Genomic DNA, 14525 nt, shown 5'->3' with positions numbered 1-14525 from the left:
CCTGCTCCATGGATTCTGCTGTCCTGCCCCGCTTGTCTGATCTCCAGTGCAAGACCCCAGGCAATGAATGCGAAGGCCGAAAATTCGAACTTGTCCTGAGTGCGCATGAGATAGGTGCTGTGCATGGTCTTGTTCACAGAGACAGACTAGACTATGTTCTTTGTTCGCAAAAATGTATCTTTGTAAGGAATTCACTCCCTTTTTCCCATCACACAGCTTCGACTGTCTCCCAACCTACCCCGGCATCCCCCTCACAGAGGCTGGCGCAGATTAGGCGGCGAAAGAAAAGGACACGGGACAAGATGTTCGCTGAACTTATGGGCTGCTCCCGAGCTGAGGCGGCCCAGCAGAGCCAGTGGAGGGAGAACCTCTCTCAGTACCAGCGCTCACACAGCGAACGGGAGGAGAGGTGGCGTCAAGAGGACCAGCAGGCGACTCAAACGCTGCTTGGACTAATGAGGGAGCAAACGGACACGCTCCGGCGCCTTGTGCATGTTCTGCAGGACCTCAGGCAGGAGGACAGAGCCCCCCTGCAGTGTATCTGCAACCGCCCTCCCCCGCCACAAAGTCCCATACCCCCCTCACCCAAAGTAACAAGAAGGAGGGGCGCCAGGGGCCGTGAAAACTGTCACTCCACCCCTGCAGAGTGCTCAATTACAGGAAGGCTCTCATTCTCTAAATTTTGATAAGTCCTTTCCTTCCTGCCTCACCCAAGCCCCCATCCCAGTTTCATCCCCTAACTGTCTAGTTGATTATTAAAAATACTTTGCTGTTAATTACTGTTTCCGTCATGTTCTTGTACAGAAGACTGTGTTTGAAGGGTGGGGGGAAGGGGGTTGGTAATTGCATAGGACAGTCACCTTTACCAGGGTTCAGACACGGGGGCAGGATCAGCAGCAGGTCACACACACAGTGCAGTCAGTAGGCACCCTGGTCGGTCTGGGAGGTGATTTTCATGTTCTGTGTGGGTGGGTGGGGGGTCCGAGACTTTGTGGCGGGGGAGGGTGGTTACAGATCTTATGCAGCGGTCCTTGTCCTGGACCACAGAGCCACGCAGCAGGGGAATCTGTAACCGTCCTCCCCCGCCAAAAGGGCGCATAGCCCCCGCACACAGAGTCCCGAAAAGGAGGGATGGCAGGCTCAGTTGAAACAACCAGTCCAGCACTGCAGACCGCTCTAGGAGCAGGAGCCTGTCATTCCTCGAGTTTAGAAGCGGTCTTTACATCACTACACACCCTACCCACCACAGTCTGCATCCCAGTTTCAACGCTTTAACGTGAAGTCATTAATAGAGAAAACGTTGTTAATTAACAATGTTCCATGTATTTTATTTTTAAACGTGTGTTGGAAGGGGGGAAACGGGGTGAACGGGATATGTAACTGCAGAGGATAGTCAACTTAACTGGGTAAAGAAACAGGGGCAGGTTCAGCTTCTCTGTAAAGAAACTGAACAGTCACAGGTCACGCTGCTCGCTGAGGAACCTAGCTTTCAAAGCCTCCCGGATGCACAGCGCTTCCTGCTGGGCTCTTCTAATCGCACGGCTGTCTGGCTGAGCGTAATCAGCAGCCAGGCGATTTGCCTCAACCTCCCATCCCGCCATAAAGGTCTCGCCCTTGCTCTCACAGAGATTGTGGAGCACACAGCAAGCTGCAATAACAATGGGGATATTGGTTTCGCTGAGATCCGAGCGAGTCAGTAAGCTCCTCCATCTCCCCTTGAGACGCCCAAAAGCACACTCCACCACCATTCTGCACTTGCTCAGCCGGTAGTTGAAGAGTTCCTTGTCACTGTCCAAGGCGCCTGTATAGGGCTTCATGAGCCAGGGCATTAGCGGGTAGGCTGGGTCCCCGAGGATCACTATAGGCATCTGCACATCCCCAACAGTTATTTTGTGGTCCAGGAAGAAACTACCTTCCTGCAGGCGTCTAAACAGACCAGAGTTCCTGAAAACACGCGCGTCATGAACCTTGCCCGGCCACCCGACGTTGATGTTGGTAAAGCGTCCCCTATGGTCCACCAGTGCTTGCAGCACCATTGAAAAGTAGCCCTTTCTGTTAATATACTGGCTGGCCTGGTGGTCCAGTCCCAGGATAGGGATGTGAGTGCCATCTATAGCCCCACCGCAGTTTGGGAATCCCATCGCGGCGAAGCCATCTATGACGACCTGGACGTTTCCCAGGGTCACTACCTTTGAGAGCAGTAGCTCAACGATTGCGTGGGCTACTTGCATCACAGCAACCCCCACGGTAGATTTGCCCACGCCAAAGTGGTTCGCTACTGACCGGTAGCTGTCTGGCGTTGCAAGTTTCCAGAGGGCTATGGCCACTCGCTTCTGCACAGTCAGGGCTGCTCACATCCGGGTGTCCTTGTGCTTCAGGGCAGGGGACAGCAACTCACAGAGTTCAAGGAAAGTGCCCTTACGCATGCGAAAGTTTCGCAGCCACTGTGATTCATCCCAGACCTGCAGCACTATGCGGTCCCACCAGTCCGTGCTTGTTTCCCGGGCCCAGAATCGCCGTCCCACAGCATGAACATGACCCATTGCCACCATGATCTCCATGGCGCGGGGTCCCGTGCTCTGTGAGAGGTCTGTGCCACTCTCACACTTCATGTCCTCACCGCGCTGCCAGAGCCTCCTCGCCCGATTTCTCAGCATCTGACTGTGGAAGAGGTGGACGATAAGGTGCGAGGAGTTGACAACGGCCATAAGTGCAGCGATGATCGCAGCGGGCTCCATGCTCGCAGTGCTGTGGCGTCCGCGCTGTCACTGACCAGAAAAGTGCGCAAACAGATTTCCCGCCGGTGCTTTCAGGGAGGGAGGGCGGGAGTGACGGTTGAATGACGACAGTTACCCAAAACCACCCTCGACACATTTTTTCCCCCCAGCAAGCATTGGGGTCTTGCCCCAGAATTACAATGGGCAGCAGGGACTGCGGGAACTGTGGGATAGCTGCCCACAGTGCACTGCTTCCAATGTCAATGCTTGCCCCATTAGTGTGGACTCACAAAGTCGAATTACTGTCCTTAGTGTGGATACACACGTTCGACTTTGTAAGGTTGATTCCACAAATTCGAGTTAAGTTAAATCGAACTACTCTGGTAGTGTAGACATACCCTTAGTAAATTGTTCCAATGGTTAATTACTCTCACTGTTAAAAACGTACACCTTATTTAAGCCTTCTATATTGGTGTAAAGGGGCCTGTAGCAGGGAGGTCACCCTGCTCCATCTCTGAAAGGGTTAAAAGTCAGCCCTTGGAGAGGGCTGGGGATGACAGCCAATAAGAGGAGGCTGAGAGGCAGCCAATCAGGGCCAGGCTGGGCCCTATAAAAGACCTGCAGGGCCAGAAAGCAGTCAGTCTCTTTCTAGTAAGAAGGACCAAGTTGCCTGGGAGCACAAGGGTACCTGGAGCAGAGCAGAGCAGAGCAGCTCCAGCCTGACAACTCCCCAGGCTGAGGCCTTGGTAGTCCTAAGGGGGTCCTGGGGCTGCAGAGGTGCAGCCTGGGAATAGGCAGAGGCAGCTGGTCCAACTCCCTTGCCAATGATGAACGGCCATTACAGACGGCAGTTTGCTTGATCTGTTACAGGGCCTTAATCTGAATGAGAGAATCCAGCCCTTTTCCCTCAGCCATAGCAGTATTGGTTTTGTCTATATTTCCATTTTATTTCTAGTCTCAAAATGACAGCTTAGAATTTATTGATGCTTCATATGGTGCAGAGAAAGGGAGACAGCAACACAGAGAGAAAGCCCTAAATTACAAAATGCCTTTGAGTTCCAGATCTCTAAACAAAGAGGTGCACTTTTTTTAAAAAAAGTAACTTGTTTCCATTTCAGGAAGCACAGGGGGCAAACAGGAAGATTAGAAGGAAGCATTTGAGAAAGCACAAGTTATAGGAGTTAGGCACCTACCACCATATTTAAGTTCCATTTCAGCTCAATAAGAGCAGTGCCTTTTAAAAATCAGTCCCCTTAGTTATGTGCAAAAATATAGAATTAAAGATGGAGTTTTCAAGACAGCACAGCAGTGAAAGTTGCCTGGGAGCACAAGGGTACCTGGAGCAGAGCAGCTCCAGCCTGACAACTCCCGAGGCTGAGGCCTTGGTAGTCCTAAGGGGGTCCTGGGGCTGCAGAGGTGCAGCCTGGGAATAGGCAGAGGCAGCTGGTCCAACTCCCTTGCCAATGATGAACGGCCATTACAGACGGCAGTTTGCTTGATCTGTTACAGGGCCTTAATCTGAATGAGAGAATCCAGCCCTTTTCCCTCAGCCATAGCAGTATTGGTTTTGTCTATATTTCCATTTTATTTCTAGTCTCAAAATGACAGCTTAGAATTTATTGATGCTTCATATGGTGCAGAGAAAGGGAGACAGCAACACAGAGAGAAAGCCCTAAATTACAAAATGCCTTTGAGTTCCAGATCTCTAAACAAAGAGGTGCACTTTTTAAAAAAAAAGTAACTTGTTTCCATTTCAGGAAGCACAGGGGGCAAACAGGAAGATTAGAAGGAAGCATTTGAGAAAGCACAAGTTATAGGAGTTAGGCACCTACCACCATATTTAAGTTCCATTTCAGCTCAATAAGAGCAGTGCCTTTTAAAAATCAGTCCCCTTAGTTATGTGCAAAAACATAGAATTAAAGATGGAGTTTTCAAGACAGCACAGCAGTGGCTTAACTCTGCTCCCATTGAAAGTTAGGCCAATGCTAAGCACTTTTGAAAATCCCACCCTATGTGTCTAACTTTAGGAATCCACTCTGGAAAGTCTTGGCCATATAACAGGTTTACCCACCACAAGAGCACATCCTCCTGGCTAGGCATGGCACAGAGGCTTTTTTCCTGTATAGCACCCCCTGTTGATGGCCACTCTACCACTGCTGTGGTCTCTCTTGCTGTAATTCACAATGGTCTCTATTTGCAGTGCAGGTCTCTGGCTAGGTCACTATGTAGTCTCCCCTCCTGTTGTATCAAAGTCTCACTGGACCAAGTCTCAGGGTGGCACCACCAACAGTCCTGTGCCACTTCCTGGTGGCTGACAGGGGAACCCAGACCCTCCCTCTGCACTGGGATCCAGCCTAGTCCTATAACCAGCAGCCAAGGTCTACACAGTCCCCCTCCATGCTACTGTTTCCTGGGCTTCTCCCTACCTAGCCTTCTCAGGCTTTCTATCCCAGAACCCTTGGGGGTTCTCCCTTTTTCAAGGCTAGGATCTCAGGACTTAGTCACATGGTGGAGGTGGTTGTTTCCTCTGCTCTCAGAGAGTGACGACAGATTCTGTCTCCCTATAACACCCTCCTGCACAAACATCCTCTCTTTATAATCCTTTCCCCACTTCTCCCACAGCTGGGCTTCACCAGCAATTAGTGTTTATAAAGCCCTGAGCCTCCCATCAGGTGCATCTGTGGAGGTTCATTGGTTCTTCCCTGCCCACCTTAACCCCTTCAGGACTGGTGTGGGGTAAACACCACAGGCTGTTTGATGGTTTTCATCTACTTTTTGTTTTTAAAGTGTCTTCCTTACAGCATGCCATAATGTGAACTTTCAAGAAACAGAGTCTGATCCGCCATTCATGGCCATCAAGGCAAATCAGAATAACTCCACTGAAGTCAGACTTGTACCAGAGAAGAGAGTCAGGTCAATATGCTGCAAATCAGATGTAGGCCATATTCACCACCTATCTAAGGTACTTTTAATGCTCCCATTGCCATAATATTTGTGCAGCTCATAATCTCTAGTTTATTCTCACAACAGCCCCATAAAGTAGGGAAATGCTGTTATGGGGAATGGAGACAGACTCAGTGGCGGACCAGAGATCACATGAGAAGATGTGGTAGAGAAAGGAATTGTATCAGGGTGCCAGGCTAGCACCCTAATTGCTGATGTCTATGCCAGTGGTGAATTTGACTCAGCTGGAGAAGGGTTCTGTAATGATGCTGTCCTTGGTGGGACACTTCTGAAACTGTCAATTCAGGACAAATTGGTCAGAGCAGTGCAGTTACAGCCTGTAGACATGCAGACTCACCCCTATGGTGCCTCCTCCTGGTTGTCCTTGGGAATTAGCTCTTTTCCAGCCAGGAGCACCCTCTGCAGGCTGGTGATCTGCCTGTCCTCTTGACCCCTGTGTCCCTCCCTAGACCCCAGTACCCTTTTAACTGGGGTGCTGCCCCCGGCAGTCCCCCACCAATCTGGGTCTCCCCTCCCTGGGGAACCCCCAACCCACTACCTCTACTTTGCCTCAGAATATGGCTACTGCCAGTCACCACCTAGCCCCTGGGGCAGACTGCAGTGTACATGCCATTAATCACTGGCAAAGAGGGGTTTGGACCTGCTAACTTTGCCTACCCCTCTATAGCCCCAGTACTTTTCCTGGCCTTTATCAAGGCCACAGCCTGGGGCTTTCCAGGTAGGAGCTCCCCAGCCTTTCCCTGCTCCACTCTAGGTACCTTGTTTCTAGCTTCTAAGCAGTCAGGCCCTTCTCCCTCTACAGAGAGAGACTGTTGGCGCTTGGCTTCCCTGGCCTTTTTATACAGGCCAGCTGTGGCCTGATTAGGGTGTGGCCCAGCTGCAGCTGCTTCTCTGATCAGCCCAAATTTTAGAGCTGCAGCTTTTAAGCCCTTCTTGCCCCAGCCACAGCCCTCTCCTGGGCTGCTTTTAAACCCCTCAGGGCAGGAGCAGGGGTCCCCCCCCTGCTACTGGGACCTCTCTATCTGCTTGGGCTGCCCTGCTGGCTGGAGCGCTCCCCCTTTCTCTGGCTGTCTTCCTGGCTGGAGCTCCTTCTCCCTTCCTGGGCTGCTGCTGCTGCTGGCTGGAGTGCTCCTTCCCTGGACTGCTACTGCTGCTGAGTGAGTGAAGGGTGGGGGGGGCCTGCTGGCCAGCCCCCACTCCCCCATCTCTGGAGAAAGAAGCCAGGACCCCACCACCACCACTACAGCTACCACCTGTGGGGGGGTCCTTCCTGCCTGGCCGCCAGGGCTGCTGGAGGAGGGGCGGCTGCTGCTGCTGCTGGAGCTGTGTTTGTCCTGGTGAGCTGCTCTACTCTGGAGGAGGAGGGAGAGGACTGAGAAGACCACCGGCTGCTGGGGTGCGCACAGGACTCTGGAGATCTCTGTGGAGGGGGCCTTCAAAGACTGAGTAACTCTTTAACTGTGCTCTAGTGGTGGGGGTTTAGACTGTGTTTGTGGGGACACAGGGGGTGTGGTGTGGAGCCTGCCCCCTGGTCCATCTGTGTCCCCCCCCAACCCCCACCACCACCGCTGCCCCCTCCACCACCCCGCAGGCCACTTACCATCTGCCTCGGTTCCTGCCTCTGGGACTCAGCTGCTTGCCTGGCCTGCCACGCCCTATTGCCACCGTTTGGGCCTCCAGCAGCAGCCAGCTAGCCATAGACTTTGCACAAGTGCTCGTGGGTGCACACACACCCCCTTCCCCGGACTGACCCCTTCCCCTCTGCAACAGGCCCCCTAGCTTTGCCCCTTGTTGCCTGCCCCGTTTGCCACACATAGCCTTCCCCCCCCCAGCCCAGCTTCAGTTTGTTTGCCTGCCCCGCCCATCTCCCTTTGCAGCTTTGTTTGTCCTGCCCCGGCCCTGAAGCCAGCCCCTTGGTCCCTCTGGCCCATTCCCAGCCTGGTTGCTCCCCTCCCTCCGCGGCCCCTCACCCTGATTAGCCCCTCCCCTTGTGCGCCCATAGCCCCATCAGTGCGCTTGTGCTTCTCCCCTGTTTAAGTTTGCCCCTATTGCCCTGCACCTCCCATTGCTCTTGTTTCCCCTCCCTTAGTGCAGCTAGAGGAGCCGGATTTCAATCCTCTGTCGGTGACTGACCCCCCCCCGAAGTCCTCGATAGTCCCCCTATCCGCCCCCACCATCTTGGCACCCTCCTCCCCTGCCCACAGCCTAGCGGGGAGGAGTGGTTGGCCTGTTTTCCCCCCCCATCTCCCTTTCTCGGGTGTTTTCCCTCCCTCCCTACTCAGCATGGCGGGAGACGCGGCGGGTGGAACCCCTGGGACAACGCCTGTTCCCCCGCCCCCCCCGGCGCCCCCCCAAAGCCCCCCAGTCTCGACCTCAACCGCCGCTGCCGGACCACCTGCCACCGCTCCCGCTGAGGCGCCGGCAGCGGCGACCGACGGGGTGCCCTCTGCTGCTGCCACGTCCCTCGCCCCCTCCGACTCTGGGGGAGCCCCCCCAGCCGGCGGAAAGGGCCAGGGCAAAAAGAAGGGAAAAGGCCCCGCTAGGAAGACTAAGCCCTCCATGGCGGAGCCTGCCACTGCTGCCGCGGCCCCGCCACCGGCCGCGGCGTCTCTCCCCGCTGTCCCCTCCACCAGCTCTGCGGGTGCACCTCCCTCGGCCCCCAGAGCATACGCCCAGGTGGCGGCGGCCCCCCGCCCACTGCTACGTCATCTCCCCCGACCGCCGCCTCCGCTACCATCTACAGCGGCTGGGACCCCTTCCCCACCTTGACCCGGAAGCACGGCGTCCGTTGCCTCCTGGTGCCCGCCTCGCCCCACGTGGAGACCTACGTGCGGGCGTTGGCGAGGGTGGTGGGACCCACGGCCATCGTGGCGGCCTCCAAAATGTACGGCAAGGTGGTCTTCTTCCTTGCCTCGGAGGCCGCCGCCCAGGAGGCGGTGGAGAAGGGCCTGGCGGTGGGGGGCGTGTTCGTCCCCCTGGAGCCGCTGGAGGACCTGGGTGTCCGTGTCGTCCTGACCTCCGTCCCTCCCTTCCTGCCCAATGCCGCCCTGTTACCCGCCCTCTCGACCCTAGGGAAGCCCATTTCCATTGTGAGCCCTCTCCCCTTAGGCTGCAAGGACCCCGCCCTCCGTCACGTCCTCTCGTTCCGCCGGCAGGTGCAGCTTCAACTGCTGCCGGCGGCGCGTGTCGGAGAGGCGCTCGAGGGGTCTTTCCTGGTTCCCTACCAGGGGGCCCATTACCGGGTGCACTACTCGATGGGGGAGGCCCGGTGTTACCTCTGCCAGGCGACGGGGCACGTTTGGAGGGACTGCCCTTTGGCCTGACACGGAGGAGCGCCCGGGACCCCCGAGCCCCGGCAGAGCGCCGGCCCCGTCATCGCCGGCGCCCCTGGCTGCCCGGTGCCCATAGTCGCCCCTCCTCCTCCTCAGCCCATCCCTGCTCTCGCTCGGGCCTCAGGGGTACATCCTCCAGGGCGCCCAGACGAGCGGGAGAGCCCTGCCTCTGCTGCCTGCACTCTGGCAAGGCCTGTGGAGGAGGGTGCGGCAGGGGTACTGCCGGGCATGGGAGAGGGCTCTCCCCAGGGGGACTCTTCCCTTTCTCCTGCTGTCCCCCCAGTGCCTCTCCAAGCCCCCGAACTGGCATCCTTGCCCCCCAACCCAACCCCTGTCGACCAGCCCGAAGACGATGCCATGGAGGGTAAAGGGTAAGCGGGGCAAGCGGAAGGCTCGGGCTCCGCTCGTGCCATCTGACGTGGAAGCCCCCCGTAAGACCAGAAGGGGGGCTGCGGACGCCGAGCCTTCTGCCATGCCCACGGGGTCGACCCATCTGCCGGTTCTGGCTAGGGAAGGCGTGGCAGCACCGGAAGATACCACCATCCCTCCTCCGCAGTCCCTCCTTGCGGAGGCCTCCGATGAGGCCCCTCCTGTTCCTTTGCCGCCTGTGCCCCCTGCAACACCCGAGGTGAGCGTCGCCTTGGGCGCGAGCGGGGAGGACCCCGGGGTGGGGAGAGGTGAGCTCCCCTCCATCTTTGCGGAGATCGAGGCCCTGGGTCTGACCCCGGTCACCCTGGGGGAGGACGACCTCTTGTCAGCGGGCCTCGACCTAGCCGACCTCACCCCAGCTTCCCCTTCCCCGTGTTCCATCATCCCGACTGCCATGTCCGCTCCCGCCTCCGAGGGTCCCCTGGACCCCTCGACCTGCCCAGCCACGGACGACACCCTGCTGCTGGCTGCCGAGCCTGTTGAGGCGACGGCTGGTGCCTCGTGGCCAGGAGACGGGCTACCAGGGGTGTCCCTTGGTGGTGCGGGGCAACCGAGTTCCTTCCCGGGCGGAGGCCCCCCTGATGGTTCTGCGTTTCTCCACGCCGAGGCTGCTCTACCTGCCGTTGAGCCCGGTGTCACTGGGGACCCCCTCCCTACCCCTCAAACCCCCGTGCCTGGCCGCGAGGAGCCACCCACTGAGAGTCCAGCTCTTGCGGTCCAGGGTCCCATCTCTGTCCCTCCCCGCCACCCCTGCTCCTGACCCCAGCCCTGCCCTTACTCCTGACCCCGTCCCTGCCCCCTCCACCTCCCATGCTGTTATTGCCGCCCCTGGAGCTGTCTCCTTCCCTTTCCCGGAGGATGATTCCCAGGGAGCGGCCTTTGAGTTTCACAGTCCTGACCCACTAGGGGCTGCACTCTTCCCTCCGCTGCCCCCCACTGAGCCAGGGTCCGCCCCTTGCTTGCCCGTCCCAATAGGCCACGGGGCTGTGCCAGAGGCCCCACTGGTGGATCACTGGAGGCCAGTGACCCCACCCCCCCATGTGCTGAGAGAGGAGTTGCAGGAGTTCCTGGAGGACGTCCGGGGCTCCCGCAACAAGATCCCGCTTGCTCTCCAGCGCTGGGGGGACTTCCACCTGATCCTCCGGGCCATGAGGGCCCTCCTGGGGGAGGGCAAGAGGACCGGGAAGCAGGGTGCCGCGGCTTACCATCGGGTACACAAATTCCGTGACTCCTTGCTCACCTTCGGGGAGGGCCACGGCTTGCTGCGCGGCCCAACGGGGGCCGTGAGCGCCCCTGCTGACGAGGATCCCCCCCAGCCCTCCTCATGGCACTCGTCACCTTTGCCACACTGAACACCCGGAGCTGTAGGGTGGGTTTCCGCAGGAGCCAGGTGCTCTCCTTCCTTCGGGAGGCGGGGTACTCTGTGGTGTTCCTGCAGGAGACCCACACGGATCCGGCCGCCGAAGCTAGCTGGCGGCTGGAGTGGGGGGACGGGGTCTACTTCAGCCATCTCACGACCCGTAGGGCTGGAGTGGCTACCCTGTTCTCCCCCGACCTATGGCCTGAGGTGCTGGGGGTTGCTGAGGCTGTGCCGGGCCGCCTGCTGCACCTCCAGGTCCGCATGGAGGGGCTCGTGGTCAACCTCGTCAACGTCTATGCGCCGACATCGGCCCCGGAGCGGCTGTGGTTCTATCAGCAGGCGTCCGCCTTCCTCGGCTCCCTGGATCCTCGTGAGTGCCTGGTCCTGGGCGGGGACTTTAACACCGTCCTAGAGGAGCAGGACCGCTCGGGGACCGAGCAGATCCCGGCCGCCGCGGACGTCCTCCGGGAGATTGTCACCCAGCACTCCCTGGTGGACGTCTGGCGCGACCACCACCCGGACGATGTCTCCACGTTCACCTATGTCCGGGTGGAAGCCCATCGGTCGTGCCGCTCCCGGTTGGACCGCATCTATTTGTCACATTTCCATCTCTCACGGGCCCAGTCCTCCAGCATCCGGCCGGCCCCTTTTTCAGACCACCACCTCGTCACCGTGACGGCCTCTCTCTGTGTGGAGAGGCCAGGGCCGGCCTATTGGCACTTTAACAACAGCTTGCTGGAGGATGGGGGCTTTGTGGCGTCCTTCCGGGAGTTCTGGCTGGCCTGGCGAGGGCAGCGGCATGCCTTTCCCTCGGCACGGCGGTGGTGGGATGTGGGGAAGGTGCGCGCCCGGCTCTTCTGCCGTGACTACACCCGGGGCGCCAGCCGACGGAGGGATGCGGCGATAGGGCAGTTGGAGCGGGAGGTCTTAGAGCTGGAGAGGCGTCTGGCCACCAGCCCCGAGGATCCATCCCTTTGCGGGGCATGCCGGGAGAAGCGGGAGGAGCTCTGGGTCCTCGAAGACCATCGGGCCCGGGGCGCCTTTGTTCGATCCTGCATCCGCCTCCTTCGGGAGATGGATCGCGGCTCCTGCTTCTTCTACGCCCTGGAGAAAGGGAGGGGGCCAAGAAGCACATCACCTGCCTTCTGGCGGAGGACGGCTCCCCCCTCACGGATCCGGCGGAGATGTGCGAGACGGCCCGGACCTTCTACGCGCACCTTTTCTCCCTGGATCCGACCGATCCTGCCGCTTGCAGAGTGCTCTGGGACGGGCTCCCGACGGTCAGCGCGGGCGACCGGGACCGGCTAGAGCTGCCTCGATCTCTGGCCGAGTTCTCGGAAGCCCTCCGCCGCATGCCCACCAATAAATCCCCGGGCATGGACGGGCTGACCGTGGAGTTCTACCGCGTGTTCTGGGACGTCCTCGGCCCGGACCTGGTCGCTGTCTGGGCCGAGTCCTCGCGGAGCGGGGTCCTCCCTCTCTCGTGCAGGCGAGCCGTGCTCGCCTTACTGCCGAAGAAGGGGGACCTCCGCAACTTACGGAATTGGCGTCCCGTCTCGCTCCTCAGCACGGACTACAAGATCGTAGCCAAGGCCATCTCGCTGCGGCTGGGGGCTGTGCTGGAGGACGTGATCCACCCAGACCAGACCTACACCGTCCTGGGCCGTAGCATCTTCGATAACCAGTATCTGGTCCGGGATCTCTTGGAGCTTGGGTGCAGGGATGGCCTGTCGTTCGCCCTCCTGATCCAGGGACAGGAGGGCGAAGGCGTTCGACAGGGTGGACCACGGGTATCTCCTGGGCACTCTGCAGGCGTTCGGCTTCGGGTCCCAGTTTGTGGGTTTTCTCCAGGGGTGAGCTGGAGCCGGTTCGCGCGAACCCGTTGTTAAATTTAGAAGCGGTTTTAGAACCGCTTGTTAACTAGCTTCCCTGCGAGGGAAGCTTTGATGGGCTCTGCCTGGGAAGCCTGTAATTCCTCCTCCCGGCCGCCGGGGGGCGCTGCGCTGTGCTGCGAGAGCCATGTGAGCTGCCTGCTGGCCCTGTTGCTGCTCCTGCTCCTCGGACCTCTGGCCCTGGGGCTCCTGCTGCTGCCTGGTGAGTCCCCGGCTGCGTCCTGCTGCTCCCAGCCCCCCCCCCCGTGTGAGTGTCTGCGCCCCTCCCCCGCCTTCCCTGCCCCCAGCCAGCCCCAGCCACCCCCTGCCCCCAGCCAGCCCCTGCCAGCCCCAGCCACCCCCTGCCCCCGGCCACCCCCTGCCACCCCTGCCCCCAGCCGCCCCTGCCCAGCCAGCCCCAGCCACCCCTGCCCCCAGCCGCCCCTGCCCACAGCCCCTGCCCGCAGCCAGCCCCAGCCAGCCCCTGCCCGCAGCCAGCCCCTGCCCCCAGCCACCCCTGCCCCGCCCCTGCCCCAGCCGCCCCTGCCCCCAGCCAGCCCCTGCCCCCAGCCACCCCTGCCCCAGCCCCTACCCCCAGCCAGCCCCTGCCCTGCCCCCAGCCGCCCCTGCCCCCAGCCAGCCCCTGCCCCAGCCGCCCCTGCCCCACCCCTGCCCCTAGCCAGCCAGCCCCTGCCCACAGCCAGCCCCTGCCCCTGCCCACAGCCGCCCCTGCAGCCGCCCCCTGCCTGCAGCCACCTGCAGCCACCCCCTGCCCGCAGCCACCCGCAGCCCGCCCGTCTGCATCACCTGCCCACAGCCAGCCCGTGTCACTCCCTGCCTCCAGCTAGCCCTGCCCCACACCCCTATCTGCAGCCAGCCCCACATCCACTGGTGCCCTGCAGTTCCCAGGGCAGTAACCCTGCACACCTGCTTTAATGGGGGGGGGGGGCGGGAGCAGCTGGGACCCACACATGTGCACACCCTAGAGTGACCAGACAGCAAGTGTGAAAAATCGGGACGGGGGTGAGGGGTAATAGGAGCCTATATAAGAAAAAGACCCAAAAATTGAGACTGTCCCTGATCACCACCCACACATGTGAAACGGAGCTCATTTCTAGTTCAGCCCCATCTTTTTAAAAAAAGAACTTTAGGTAGGGTTAAAATACATCTGTATTTTCCTGGACATGTCAGGCTTTTCGGTTCTTAATCACCTCCTGGGAAAATATGGACATATGGTAACCCTATTGGTACAAAAAATACATGCTGTCGCACATCCCTTAAATCAGAACTTTTTATAGGGAACCCGTTGTTAAATCAGAATTTTTTATAGGGAACCTGTTGTTAAGATTTTGGCAGCTCATCACTGGTTTTCTCCAGGTGCTGTACACTTCCGCAGAGTGTCTGGTCAGGCTTAACTGGACCCTGACCGAGCCGGTCAGCTTCGGGCGAGGAATGTGGCAGGGGTGCCCCCTCTCGGGCCAGCTATACGCCCTGGCGTTCGAGCCTTTGCTCTGTCTCCTCCGCAGGAGGTGGACGGGGTTGGTGCTTCAGAAGCTGGAGCTGCGGCTGGTCCTGTCGGCGTACGCTGATGATGTGCTCCTCGTGGTCCAGGACCCGGGCGACTTGGCGCGGGTGGAGGCCTGCCAGGCCATGTACTTGGCGGCCTCCTCCGCCTGGGTCAAGAGCTCTGGCCTGGTGGTCGGGGATGGGTGGCAGGCGAGCTCCCTCCCACCCGCGCTTCAGGCCATCCGGTGGAGCGCGGGTCCGCTGCTCTATCTCGGCGTTTACCTTTCTGCCACACATCCGTCTCTGCCGGAGAACTGGCACGGTTTGCAGGGCAGGGTGGCGGAGT

Source organism: Mauremys reevesii, linkage group 6 (genome assembly GCF_016161935.1).
Source record: "Mauremys reevesii isolate NIE-2019 linkage group 6, ASM1616193v1, whole genome shotgun sequence".
NCBI lineage: Eukaryota > Metazoa > Chordata > Testudines > Geoemydidae > Mauremys > Mauremys reevesii.
This window is presented reverse-complemented; position numbering follows the sequence as displayed.